Below are 15,364 nucleotides of genomic sequence, written 5' to 3'. Positions count from 1 at the left end.
ATGCTGTGATTTATGGTCCACTTCCCTATCTTCTTAGTAACATGATGATTAAACAATTTTCTTAGTGATTCTGGGTCATAATTTTGATTATGGAAAGACTGTGCCTAATATTAGTAACAGCTGAAGCTTATTGAGCATTTCCCATATGTCATGCTTTGTGTTCAGCACAACACATGAGTATCACATATAATCTTAACAACATCCCTATCGAGTTGAAACAATCATCTATCTCCATTTTACAATTGAAGAAAGTGAGGTTCATAGACATTAAGTAACTTCTTTAAAGTGACCCAGATAACTAGTGGCTGAGTTCCCATAGAAGGCAGGTCTGTTGTTAGAGCAGAAGTTCTAAATCCTGGCTGAAGTTTAGAATCACCTGAGGAGATTTCAAACCAGTGCTGAGGGACAGACCTTACAAGAGAAGAATTAAATCAGAACCTCTAGAGCGGGTACCTGGGAAGCACGGTTTTCTAAATCTCTTCAGATGACTGTAAATCATAGCCAGAATTAAGAAGCCAGAATGACTCCTCTGGAGCCTGGAGGATTTAATACTGTGCTATAATTTCTCCAACTCATCACCTTATGGACATTGGCTCAAATAGGTAATTAACCCTTTGGACATCAGTCTTCTCTAACATGTAGGTGCTATAATCCACCATGTCATGAGCATTATATAAGACAATTGTCTAAAGGGGCTAGTTCTGAACCTGGAACATGGCAGGCGCTCATCTAATGTGAGTTCCCAGCTGCCTTCCTTATCACTTGTTGTCAGTAGTTTCTGCTGACTAACTACTCTCTGGACCTGACCCCAGCATTCCCTTCACTCTCTTATTACTTGACCACTTCCAAGTCACTAGAGGCTAGGGAACCAGATAGCCAGGAGTACATCTATTATCTGGTTAAATGAAACTTCTCACATAAAAAGGCAATAGATCATCTATTATAAACATTTAGGGGACAGACATATTTCTAATATGAATCCAGATCCAACCCTGTGTTATTTAATATACTTAAGCCTCAGTTTGCTCAGCTGGAGACAGGGTAGATAAGACTAAGTGATTCTAAGATTTTTCCAATTCAATATAAAACCAGCCTGTTAAGGAAAGAAAAAGGTTCTGAGCCAGTGCTTATGAGTTTTCCTAAGATGGTCTGGTCTGAATGCAATGATTTGTCTCATGGAAGGCTCAGAGGAATTCTTTCCCACCTCTCCCCTGCCCCCAGTTTGTGCAAGAGTATATAGTCACCAAATCCTAGAGTTTCATAGAAAAAAAACCCCAATTTAACTTTCAATATTAGAGATGAGAACACTGAGGGCCAGAGATAGTATGTGACTTAAACAAGGTCACATGGTGAGCGTTATCGGAGCCAGGGCTGGAAGCTTCTTTGAGCAGTAGTGTACTATTACCATGTTTTTTTTCATTCATTCATTCATTCATTCAACACATATTTATTGAAGGCCTACTATGAGCTACGCACTCTGCCAGGCGCTGCAATGCAGTTTGCATTGCATAGGACAGTGTTCCTACTGTCCTGGAGCTTATCTTATGGGGGATAAGACCAACTGCCATCACCGCCACCTGTTTTTCCAGCAGTCTAGGTTTTGTAGCCCTCAACTGTTGAACAGAGCCATCCGAACTTCCTTTCCTATTCTCTGTCTTTCTCTTCCTGTTTATCTGTTTTCCTGTATTTTTGCTTTATTTCTTCATAGACTTACCGTTCCAGAACTCATCAGGCTTGCTGGCATCCCCTAGCTTCCCCAGCAATAAATGTCCTGATCCCTTCTAAGAATAGTCCCTCTCATGATTTTACAGGCACATCTTCATTTGTAAAGACACAATATTTTTTCTCTGAGGTGGATTCTTAATGAGGTACCAGGGATTGGGCCAAATAGTTTACTGGGTTAAGGAAAAATATTAGAACTTCTCAAATAAAAATAAACTTTTTCCTCATAAAATTCTAATTTTAGCATATATATTATAATGTTATATTACATATTGGTATATATAAGTGTATATATATCTACATTGTTAGTAGATTTACATTTATTTGTGGTGGTATAAAAAACAGTTTATATTTATATGAGTACATAGTCAAAGAAACTTGGAAACCTGTGCCTTAGGAAACGACATTCAAGAATCCCAGCATATTCCTCGAACATCTGGTACCTTGAGATGACACATCACAAAGTCGTGCATCAGGTGGTTCTACTTGCACCTCTTAAATATGGATTGGTGTCCTGTAAAAATTCACCCTGAACCTAGAACAGACGAAGTTTTTAGAGAAATTGGGAAGTCAGGAAGTAATTAATAAATTAGCCCGCTAGTAGATTCAGAGGCCAGCTGGAGAAATTGAGTGGGAGATCTCATTTGACCTCAAGCTAAGTTTACTTTGCATTTCTCACACATGTCACTTCCTTTCCATTTCCATCCTCCGTGATTTTGCACAGATGGTTCTCTCAGCCTAGAATGCCCTCCTTGCCACCATCAAAATCTTCCAGAGCGGAGTGGAAAGAGCATGACCTTTGGAGTCAGGCAGATTTGGGTTCTAAATCTTCTTTGCCACTTATGAGCTGCACGACTCTTGGTAAGATATTGGTAGCTCGAACTTCAGTTCTTCATCTGATAAGCAGGGATAATAACACCTTACTCATGGAGCTGTTATGCAACTTAAATACATGCAAAGTGATTGGGTTATGCTAAGCTCAAAACAAATGTTTGCTTCCTTTCTTGTTTCCAAAAGTTGTTTTTCAAGGAATAAAGCAAGTTAGCTTTTTAAAAGAAAAGTAACATATAAAATTCTGGCATTAACATTGCTGTTAATTCTCCATAAAACCTTCCCCATTTGTTCCAATCAGAATTAAATGTCTCTTTCTGCTCCAACAGGACATGCTTGTTCCTCTCCTTGACATCCATGTCATTCTGTCACATAGTATGTTTAGATATTTGAATGACAGTCTCCTCCAGTGGATGACTCATTTTCTAAGGGCAGGGACCAGAGGTCTTTATGTCCACAACACAATGTTGTGCTCATAGAAGGCCGTGCTCAGATATTCATTCTTGATTCAACAAAGATTTATCAAATGCCCTTCTATGTGCCAGTTCCTGGTTTTCCTTTATGGTAAAATCCACACATTCTTAATCCTCATATAATAAGATATAATCTCTACTATTGAAGAATTCACGGTTGGATGCATTGATAAATCTTGGTTGGTAAATGAATGAAAGAGAAAGATGAGTGTTACCTGGCTAAGAATGGAAATTTAGATACTGAAGTTGTATGGATAAAATTAGGTAAAGAGTAACAACTGTCATGAATTAAATATTTAGCATATACTAGATGTTTTCCACATTAAATTGTTTAGCCCTCCTCATAATATTTCCATACAAGATTTGTTATCCCCATTTTACAGACAAGAGAACTGGGACCCAGCGAGGTTTGGTAACTTGCTGGTGTGAGACACTGATGAAGAGGTTGCCAAGAAGTATCAGGCAGCAGCTGACACAAATCCAAAGACAGAAGAAAAATTCTAAGCCTTCATTTGAAGCCACTTCCCGGTCTTAGGATGCCTGCTTACCTGAGAAATTGTGAGAAGAAAGGAAATGAATATCGTAATAAGCCAGCCATTTTCCAAAATGTCACAGTATTAACCAAGCCAGTGCTTCCAAAATCAAGATCTGGGCAAGGTGAAGGAAAAAGAACCACAGGTTGGCATTGAAAATATTCATAGACTATAATTTCCTCCTCAATTCTTGGAAATCTTCCACCAACTAGGACTGTGAAATAAATATTCAAGGAATGAATTAGTTCCTTAGGGGAAAAGGAAGAACAAATGAACATAATTGAGAATCTATTTTATTAACTTACTAATGTCTTTAGTTTATGAGTAGAAATTTATTAATATGAACAAATTTAATTAGACAGAATTATAAACCAAAAAAAGTGAACAAAACCTTTATAAAAGGTTATGATATTTATTTTTCTCTTGAGAAGAGAAAGATGAGCAGTGATTTGTAAACTGTCCTCAAACTGTTAGATAATTCAGTTAGAATTAGTTGCTTTTTCTGAGTGGGGGTGGTCAGTTAAGAGATACACATGTGTAATAGTTGTCTTCTAAACCATCAGTATTATTTCAGGTTCCCACTGATCTCTGGTTATGTTTTGGGGAACTCTGTTGTCTATATGCATCTGTGTTACTATAGTTAGTGGTACAGTTTACACAGTGTTTTCAATGTCATCACCTGTTTGTACGCACAAAGGGCTCTTGCATAGAAAATGATCAACACAGATAAAGATAATTCAATTAGATTAGGTCAAAGGGTGACTTTCCCATGAGCTGCTCAACTGATCTCCAGAAACAAGACACAGGGTCTTCAGCGGCATTAGTGTATGTCTGCTTATGGGAGGGGTCCTTGTCCTGTGTACATATAGTATGCATATCCTCATGTTTGTATATGTATAATTCAAGCACTGGTTTACAAGCTTGCCACATTATACTGGAGAGTCAGTGCAAAGGTTGGAAAAAAATATCTCTTAGCTTAATGACTATAATGGGTTTAAAATCAAAATAAATGAGAAAGTAATCATGGTCTAAGAAAGAGAACAGGATTGCTCAAATGTAAGACAGATGAGAAATTTGAACCAAAAAAGAAAGAGTTATGAACATAGTTCTAGAAAAATTTTATTTCAAAATTTACTGATGCACCTTCTAAAGGATCCACTGCCTTAGAAATGTCTGCATGGGCTCATCTCTCAAGCCCTCATTAACCATGGAATTCTGATGGCAATCGATAATTTTAACGGGTCATCTCGAGAGTGCCTCCCAGCCTGGTCATCTTTTACAACTCATTTATTTTACAGAGTAGGGGGTCACCAAAGCCCCAAAAATGACAGGTCTGAAATCATCAAGTCAGTGGCAAAAATCTTTTAGATAATGAATAATTAACTTATAACTTTCAGCCACTAGTTGCATTTTCTTTTCCATAAAGAAAATCTTTCTGAAAAATAATTAAGCTTTGCGCCATCTTCCCTTTTAAACCTAGGGCTTCCTGCCCTAAATTATGGGGATATGTCTAGAGATTTGTCAACTACTATTGCCACCATTGAGTTCATGCCATTGATAGCATCTAAAATTTGTTTAGCGTTTCCTATGTTCCAGACCCTGCACTTTTAATACTTTTAACTCTTTCAATAATCTCCCAATGATATTTATGAGGTTGGTGGTATTGTGATTGCTATTTTATAGACAGAGAAACTGAACCACAGAGAGATTTGGTAAGTAGTTTAAACCACCACAACTTGTGACTGTGCTGGGTCATGAGCTCAGGCTGTCCACCCTCAGATCCCACTCTTTTAAATACAGAGCTGTGCTTCCTGACACGCAGCCTTGCAGGATGAACAGCATGCATGAGGACCTAAGGAGCAAGCCTGAGTGTTTGTCTCAGATCAGCACCTAACCTGTTCTGTTATCTCAGATGCCTCCTGTCCCTCTGTGAGTTTGTTTCCTCATTTCTTAAAGAAGAAATATAATCCTTATTTTATCTGTCTCACAATGATATATGTAAAAGTACTTTGTGGAAATTATTTTAAAAGAATTATGCAAATGTAAGCTGTTTTAAAAAAATACATTGCGAAAAATGAAATGTTAAATATTAGTTAAAATCCCCTTAAGGTTAATGTAAAACCATCCCAGTAAATTTTTAATCTTCAAGAGACCCTGTCCTTTGAAAGAAAGTATTTCAGGTAACCAAAGTGTTAGACAAAGAAAGAGTGGTGCCCTGCCTTGGGAATAACTAAGAAACTGGGCCAAAAAGAAGTGACTTGTAGACCCAGTTCTTTGATACACCAGTTGTGGGAATTTCAGAAAGTAGTTTATTCTACCTGAACTATAGTTTCTCCAAACGTAAAAAGGGCTGTAGTTAAGATATCCACATCTTTCATTCAACAGCTATTTATAGCATCCTTAATGCATGTCTGATCCTGTGCATGTAGATCCTGAGGACATAGAGATAAGCAAAACAGACATATTCTCTGCTCTTGTGGACCTTAGTTTCACAGGAAACATAGATCTAGACATTAAATAAATAATTACAAGCCATCACAGGAAAAAAATATAGTTTTAAGTTTTCTGACATTCAGTAGGTGCTTAGAGACACGGAATTACTGTTTGGTGCAGGACCAAAAATTCCATTCCTTCGTTTTACAGAAGTTTAAGTATTCTGAAAGTCTAAAGAAGATAGCATATTTTTTCATATAAGCAGAATCCAATCCTTCATGCTATTGTAGGTCCACCAAGGCATGATGGCTGATTTCTCACAGAAAATGATAACTTGGCCCGGAAATATATCTTATCCCAAACCCTCTACACACTCTTGGGTCCTTAGACTTCACTCACATTTTTGTTTCTCTCCTGGATGGCCTCTTCTGGGATAAGCTCTCCAATGAGCAGGGGCTTAAGGAATAACTGCACAATGTCAAGCTTTGGGTGCATGGCTCTGAAGGCGTCCTGTAAATCAGAGAGGGTTGTTAGAGGCTTAAAATAGACATGCTGATCCATAGATTAGTCCCACTCCTTACCTCATCATCTGCCCAACTTTGGAACTAGCAGGAACTTTGTTATAAAGGGCTTGTTTGAACTCCAGGTTGATGCTTCAAGTTGATCAAAATTACCTTTGGGAACCCTCTGTGAGAACCTCCTGCTGGAGATCCACCTACTAAATGCACTGCTTCACTCAGTAAGTCCAATGAAGCCAGGCTATCCCTAAGTATTGAAAGAGAACACTGCTTACTTTACTGAGCACAGAAGAAACGTTGAGTTAATGGGCCATGATGAATCTTCAACTTCCAACACCAGGCTTGATGTGGAAGTTGCTCACACTCTCTGAGGCATGCAGCAACAAAGACTGGCTATGCAAACCCTATCTCCCAGCAAAGTCTCTCTCTTGGTTCTTGGCCAAGGCACAGGGGAATGAGACCCTTCAATTAAGTTCTTTCTGGAGAAAGGTTAAATTTAACAAATGCCTAAGAGAGCATGAGAGCACAGACCTTAAGCTCTAGGTTGTTCGAAGTGGCTCACTTTTGGCTAAGTTTTCACTGAAGTAGTCTCATCACTATTCCTAAAATGTACCAGAGCAGTCTCTGCAGGGTCTTGTGACAGTCAGGCACAGAACAGAGCTGAACAACTGCGTTTTCCATCTCAGGTCCCACGTTAAATAGCAATTCCAAGAGGCTTTGAGAAGCAGCAGTGGTGCCTGTATCCTGGTTATATTTGGAAGTAAGAGATATTCTCTCATGCCCTAGGGATTTAAACAGCATTGGAGGAAGGAAGATTTTCCAAGAGAAAGATGCTAGACTTCTTGCTTTTATGGCACTAAGGACAGGAGTGATTAAAAATGAAATATAACCAAGGTCGTAACTTGAATACATGGCAGTCATACACATTACTCTGGAGTGCTGGTGTTGCATAATACTAAGAAAGTGGACCATGGAGCAACTTTCCTACATCTAAAATCTGGCTTTGCCACTTACTAGCTATGTTATGGTTGACAAGTTCTTGACCTGTTCCTTCTTGTATTTTTGCTTCTCCAACATGGGTGTGATCATAAGAGCAAGAGAATTCATTAAGTTATTATAAGGATTATGTGAATTCATTAGAATCTGATTGGCATATAGTACATTCTCACTGTATAATAACTATCTTTCTTATATTTATACCTATAGTGACAAGAACTCACTACATACCTTCTTTTCAATACAGAAATTCAGAGATTTTGTGCCCAAACGCCAATGTCTAATGTGGAATGCATTCTAATTAGTGCATATAGTAAAACTTCCATCTTCAAATCCTATAAGAAGAATTAGATACAAGCCTATTCATAAGAAACAGCTTATGTAATGAATATGGTTAATTACAATGGTGACATTACTTGAGCCAGATATTCATAACTCAGTTTAAACTCTTTCATCCTGTTTACTCATCCAGTTACTCATTGAATATTATAAGTTATGTCTCCTAGATATCCTTGGCACTTATCCCCTCTTCTCCATTTCTGTTGTAAACGCCTTTTGTCAGGACTTTAACAAGTTCCTGGGACGCCTTCCTTCGTTTTGACTCACTATTCTCTATTTCATTCTTCACTTAACTGCCAAGCTGGGCTTTCAGAAAGACAGAATCTTCTCATGGCCTATTTTCACCTCTTAGCACTGTGGCACTTCTCTCTCTAATCCTCTATGTATTTTTCAATTTGAACCATCATTCAAATGAGAATCCGGTTAAGACATTTTGACAGCCCAGATTATATGCAATTATTACTTTCCTTTCAGCCTCAGCTTAGAAACCTTGGTGAATTTTGTTGTGATGATTGTGAACGGGGAAGGAATGCTGTGCTAGTTAAATGCCATGTGTAGCCAAATGAGAGGAAGACATACAGTGAGGGCAAAATGCAGACAGCTTAGCTCAGCACACAATACACTTTCTCCCTCTCCTCTTTCTCCTTTCTCTTTCCTTACCTCTCCCCTCCACTCATCTCCTCCTCCTCCTTCTCTTCTCATCCTGATGCCATGACAGTCACTGGCATTCATTGAGCACATACTCCTTGCTAATATTGTGCTAAACAAAATAAGTGGCTAAGCTGCGATGCCCATTTTGGCTGAGCACTTACCTCTATCATGAATCATATCTGTACTCCACCTCTGTACATATCCTCTCTTCCCACTGCCCAGTCTTGCCTCTGTTGGCTCTGCTCATTCCAACCCATTTGATTCTCTGTTTTGGAGCTCTACATAACTCTACCCTCTTTCACACGACACTCCTCCAAATAGTTGAAATGGACTTTGCTATATTTCCTCTAAGTTTTTCTCATCCCGTCCCTATTATATTGACTTTTGACTCTCATGAAAAAGAACTTGAGGTTCTCAGTGTCCTTCCTTGAGTATGGTGTCCAGGAATAAGGAGTGGACTGTCCAACACACAGGATAAGAAACCTGCTTTCTTTGTTCCAAAGATGCTGCTCATGGGCACACTTCACAAGACTGCATTTACTTCTTTCATTAAGCACAGAACACACTCTTGCCTTATATAAAACTTGTCTCTAGTTTACCTTTACCCGTCTCTCCCTCACCCCACCCATTACCTTCTGGTAACGAGCTATCTGTTTTCCTTATCCATTAGTGGTGAACATGATGCAGTTTACACGAAACTGAAATATAGTAATGTACACATGAAATCTATACAATGTTATAAGCCAATATGACCACAATAAAATGATTTAAAGGCAAAAAAAATATGCACCCAAATTTCTCTAACAAAATTGCACTTCTTCTGTCTATGTCATTATATCATACTTTAAAGAAATTGATTAAATTCAATTATTTCTGGGGAAAAAAAAGAATGTTGTGGCTATTTATTCATATGCATTCCTTGTCATCAAATGCTTTGTAATCCTCATTTTATTGATTGCAAAATAGCCTATCATATGGATATTGTTATCTATATGATCAGTACTTCTTGGATTTATAGGTTGTTTCTGGCTTTTCCGGGGTGAGCTCTTCCAAGTGGGAACACCTGGCCTAGATTCTAGTTATTAACACTGGGCCATTAGGTTTAAATCATATAGTTGCAACACAATCAGATAACTCATATATGCAGTAATAGGAGCTGATTTGCTAATTTTGTTTTAGGAACTTATTTTCCTCAGTAAGTTCTTTGGAAAAATTGCAACCGATCTCAGGAGAAGTAACAACAAAACAGAAGAGTTGCATTTATTGAGTGTATGATCTGTGACAAGCACCAAAGGGAGCACCTTATTTGATCTCCACTGACTTTTACAACAATACTGAGATGAAGGTGTTATTATCGCCACATTCCCCATAAGGGAGCCAAGGTTCCAAGAGCTTCAGCAAACTCCTCAGGGCATTCTTTGTAAGTAGTGGAGCCTAGATGAAAAGCAGACCTGTTTCCTTCCCAAACCTGTACTCATAATCATTAAAAAGCCTGGAAACCTAACAAGAGTTTTAGAATAACCGACTACATGAATTAATTAATTAATGACCCTATAGGACAGACTGCTAGGTATCATTATTCAACTTTACATCCTCATAAAGATGTAGGATTGGAGAATAGTTTCTGTGTAAATAGGAAAATGGTGCCCCTTCCAGGCAGGTGCAGCCATGGGTCCAAAGCTGGCACACAGAGACCATACTTGGTCCATATTTGCCTTTCGAGATGCAACCTGTAAACCTCTTAAGTTCTAGAGTAAGTATTAGACCTCAGGTCCTCTGACTTTAGGTTCTGTCCCCCTTCACTAGAGAGCATGATGCTCTTCCACTCCTCAAGGACCCCTCTGTTCCCAGTCAGATGACACCAAACATAATCAGATTTCTAAGCTAGTGGTAACCAGGAAGTAAAAAATCACATCCCGAGGCTACAGGTGCTGGTGATATGAATAATAGTAACTATAATTTAATAAAGTTTTATTAAGTGTTTGACATTATGCTAAGCACTTTATAGCCATTAGTCTTATTTACCATAAACCAATTAGATGGGGAAGGTCATTCCCATTTTGAAGATGTTGAAGCTGAGGTTCAGAGCATTTCAATAACATTCCCAGGTTCACATCTGATTCCAAAGCTCAGGCTCCCCATACTCTGAGTAGCCTTGGAGTATGGTGCTTGTCAGAATTCTCCTGGCACTTTCCCATTCTTCTTGAACCATGTCCCTTTGGAACATATTTTCTATGAACATTTTTGGATTTACTTTCCTTAAGTCTAAGGTAAATGGCTGACCATTCTCAGAATTTTCATTCTAAAGTTATGAATCCTAAGGTGGCATGGCTATTTTTCTCTAAGGTTCTGATGATTTTTATTTTATTAATCAATTCCTCCTTCTTGGCTAGAATTGGATGCAGAATCATGGTCTTTTCCTAAGTTCTAGGAGGTAAAAGTTATCAATACATTACATATTTATCAGCTGAGCTGCCTCAAGATGAGTGAGTCTATCAGTTATTTTCACAATGGTTGAAGGTTCATGTCTTTACCATCATATCCTCTGAGCTAATTCTCTGACTTTTGTAAGGAAACCACTATGCATATTATCTCTGAGTTGGGGGAATGGGAGGATGGGCTAGACAGGAATTTGTAGTATTGGTTTCATTTTATATTTGTTATTCTCTCTCCTTTTGTTTTTTATTTTATTATTATTATTATCATCATCATCAGTTTTGGTGAGAAAGATTGGCCCTGAGATAACATCTGTTGGCAATCTTCCTCTTTTTGCTCTAGGAAGATTGTCGCTGAGCTAACATCTGTGCCAATATTCCACTATTTTGTATGTGGGACGCCACCACAGCATGGCCTGAAGAGAGGTATATAGATCTGTGCCCAGGATCCAAACCTCTGAACTCTGGTCGCTGAAGTGGAGCCTGTGGACTTAACCACCCCACCACCAGGCCATCCCTTCTGTCCTATTATTCTTGGACAAATGCTTTCCACTTTGCTTCGTGTACCCTTAGCTCTCTGGATTCTGACACAGCAAGTATCTTCCTGGCACACACAATTCTCCCATACCTTGTTCCAAGCTCATGCTCACTTTCACAAGAAAAGTTTGACCTTTGTTTAAAAAATATCAGATCTGACAGAAACAGTGAGGATGTAGCAAGGTATGTTCATAAATGAATAAAACTGACTGCAGAATCAAGAATCAAGACAAGAAGTCAGTAGAAGCAGAACCTAGTCAGAGACAGGGCATGAGAAATTGGGTTAAAAAGATTTGATAGCATCAAAAAACAGAATCTTGCTTATTTTGCAAATTTGCTTCTTGTGCTGTTACTAGTGCAGTCCCATTTACAGAGTGGTGTGGAGTGAATCGGTGTTTTCAATCCTATGCTTTAAAACCAGTTGGAGAATTTATATACCACATGTGAAAACAACAAGGGCAATGAAGTAAAAAAAGAAAAGCCAAAGTTTAACTCTCTGAGCAATAACATATTAATTTCTGAGTTTCGGTTAGTTATTTACCTCCTCTGATTCTCTGTCTGTACCTTGTGCAGAATAAATTTCCTAACTGGGATAAAACAAACTTCCTTATGGGATATTTTAAAAGTTATTTCTAAATGCATTTAAGGGTTTGAGAGACCTCCCTATCAAATATTAAGTGGAAAGTTTGGTAAGGTCTTAGCCATAAAAAGCTGTATGGTCAAAAACCTATGTGATTTCAAAATTTGGCACTATTACCTGCTGGCTGTGTGATACATTATTTGACTGTTTGAACATTAATTTTCTCATCTGTGATAAGGGGATAATATCCACCTTCCTCATGGGGAGGTGCAAGCGGGGTGAGGCATTTCAATGTGTCTAGAGTATTCTAGGTATCCAATAAATGTTATGGTATTTTTGATTTTCCTTAGCTGTTTTGCTGGGGGAGGCTGATGCGGAGAAGCAGTGTAGATAAGTGGAAAAACTAGAATTTCAGAAAGATAAGTTTTGAATCTGCGATCTGCTGCTGGGTGACCTTGGGCCAGTCACTTAATGTCTCTGATTTCAATTCCTTTATCTGTGAAAGAGCGTTGTATTACCTGCATTACACTGAATGAACTACAGGATGCAAGAGAGCTCTGCAAATTCTACAAGCCTATGTAACTGTAGGTTTTCATCATTGTTATTAACCTTTTGATGCCTAACAGATGAACTGCTGTCTTTGTTTTAGACCCTCCAATTATGCAAGCCTGAGAAATTTCTCTTGTGTGCAGACATATTTTTCTAGAATATACTCACCTATTTGTAAATTTCTTCTTATAAAACTGAGACTCCACTTCAAAACAAAACAAAACAAAATACCAAGAACACAGAAAAACAGGAATATACAAACATAGTATTCACCCTCAACATCTGAGTTCATCCACAAACTGGCACAGATTAAAGCTAGACCTTGGGGCTCAATTTGTTTCCAAATTCTTGGTTGATAAGATTCCTGGAAAAAAAAGAGGAGCAATTGTGGTGCTTGAACATGTTCTTGAAATACGTTTGGGAAGAGAACCAAGGTCCCAGCCATCCAGCAGCTGGAAGAGAGAGAGGGCAGAGCTTTGATTTCCTTACTGTGGCATCTTCCCCGGCATAGTAGTTGAGGACCCAGCGTCCACCTGGATGCCTCTTGGCCCAGCCAGTGACATCGTAGACCTTGCGATTGATCACCAGCTGCTGGTCAGCCACTGATTGTGTCTCTGGATCTCCTGCCAGATGTAAGTGTTGAAGATTTTTCTGGACGTATCACAACACTTCCCATTTGCCTCCTGCTTCATAGAAGCCTCAGCTTTCTCATTTTCTACTGGTTTCCAACTCCCCTGATGCTTCTCACCCAGGTAGGGTTGACTCTTTCCTACAAGGCCCCCATTGCCCTCATGATTTTCTTCAAATTTCATCATCATTGAACCCCTGGGGTTTCTGGATTGACTCCTGAAATTTCTAATCCTAACCTCTGATTGTATCATTAAAATGAGGCTTTTCCTCTCTTTTTATTCTGTTGCAGTATGATGCCTACACAGAAAAGACTTTCACTTCATTGTCTTCTCATAAGCCTGAAAGTGAGCACCTTCTCTGTTCTTAACTTCTCTGTCTGTCCCAAATCTTTTCTGCCCTGATGGATGATGAGCCACCTTTTTTCCTGGGAGGTAGGCTCACCTGTCTCTCCCCGTGGCTGATCTCTTAGTAGCCTCCTCCCTCATCATTAAATGTCTCTCAGTATAGAGCTGGGGCCAACGGCGCTTGCCTGAATGCTGTGTCATGCCCCAGGGAGGAGGGGCTAGGCTTGGGTCACATGACTCCCCTCTCTGTGTCATGCTGGTTTGGGTTCACCAGCTCTCTGACTTGCATGTGAATGAAGACATTCAGATTTGTTAATTCAACGGGTCAGAGTTTTTAAACTTCTTTAAAAACATTTTTTCAAAGAAAGGTTTAGGTTTCCCCAAAAAGAAAATCAGCAATAAACCAGTTTTATCTCTTTTACTTCCCTTTGAAAGCTGACTAGCTCTGTCAATATGCCTAAAGGTAAGTGAGCAACTGACATTTGCTAGAACACATTATGATTTACACAGTCCTTATCACATGCTTTTCCTGATTTAAACCTCAAACTGATTTTTTCAGAAAATTGCTATTAGTGTCCCATTTTCCAGGTGAGAAAACACAGGCTGAAGACCTCAGGTAACTGGCAGAGACAGGCTGTCAGTGAGAAGTAAACTGATGCATGAATTCAGATTTTCTGATTCCAAATCCCAACCTCTTTCCACTCTATTCTCCAAATCTAGGGTCTAGACATATATATGTAGTAATTTGACTTAGTGGTTTAGAAAGGAGGCAGAAGGAGACATTCCAGGGTGGCAGTGGGTGTGGGCGGGTAAAATGGTCTTAATTTTAAGAAAAGAGGCAGCATGAAATAATAGAAAGAGCCCATTCTTGTATTTGCAGATCAGTTCCAAGGAAATCAGCAGTAAATCAGACCAAGATTTATGTACTTAAATTTTTATTTCAGTGCCACTTATAATTGTTAAAAATCAGAAATTGACTAAATGTATAACAATAAGAAAAAAGGCTGATTAATTGTGAATATATTGAATATTATATAGATATTAAAAACAAAGCTTTGTAGATTTTTTAATGGCAGGGACTCGTTTGCAATATAACAAGTGAAAAAAATCAGTCTATAAAAGTCTATTTACTGAATAGTATATGATTAGAAGCAAAACCAAAATGTTGGCAATAGTTCTCTTTGGATCATAGTATTATTGAAGTTTTTTTCCCTCTTTATTCTTTATATGTTGCAAATGTTCTATAAATTAAGTCATGTTATGTTTATAATATATAAAAAGGAAGGCTTTTTTTTTTTTTAAATAGGGAAACAAAAAAAGAAAGACAAAGCTTGGATTTTGGATCTACATAGATCTTGGATCCTATATCAGCTCTACCACTTATTAACTCTGGAACATCATGCAAATTACCTTACTTCTTTGGGCTTTAGTTTTCTCATCTGTAAAATGAAAGAATAAACACAATTCTCAGGACTACAGTACATTAACATCAGTGCTATGATATTTACAGCAACTCTCAGTAATTTCCATGATTTCTATATGGGAATCTCAAAAATCAGTACATATATGCATTTGGCACATTTGGTGGGTTAAATGCATAAGTTCAGGATAGCCGCAGAATTTCAGTGTAAGTGGAGTTTGAGGGCAACCATCTTGTTGGAAGCTTGTTAGTGGAAGGTAAGGGGCTTGTCCAAGGGAGTTGACAGGTACCTTATATAGCCTTGAGATAATATCATTCTGTCATATCACACAAAGCAGACATACTTGTGGGAAGTGTGTGTGTGTTTACTGAG

The 15,364-nt window shown here is 38.4% G+C and overlaps 1 pseudogene; it reads right to left on the bottom strand.

Annotated features, from left to right (window-relative positions):
• LOC139040467 (fatty acid desaturase 2-like protein FADS2B) overlaps positions 1 to 13,409 on the bottom strand; it is a 29,124-nt pseudogene extending 15,715 nt beyond the window's left edge.
• Between the last annotated feature and the right edge of the window lie 1,955 nt (positions 13,410 to 15,364).

This window comes from Equus asinus, chromosome 17 (assembly GCF_041296235.1).
Source record: "Equus asinus isolate D_3611 breed Donkey chromosome 17, EquAss-T2T_v2, whole genome shotgun sequence".
In the NCBI taxonomy this organism is placed as follows: Eukaryota; Metazoa; Chordata; class Mammalia; order Perissodactyla; family Equidae; genus Equus; species Equus asinus.
Note: the sequence above shows the minus strand (reverse complement) of the source record. Positions and strands in the feature narration are given on the sequence as shown.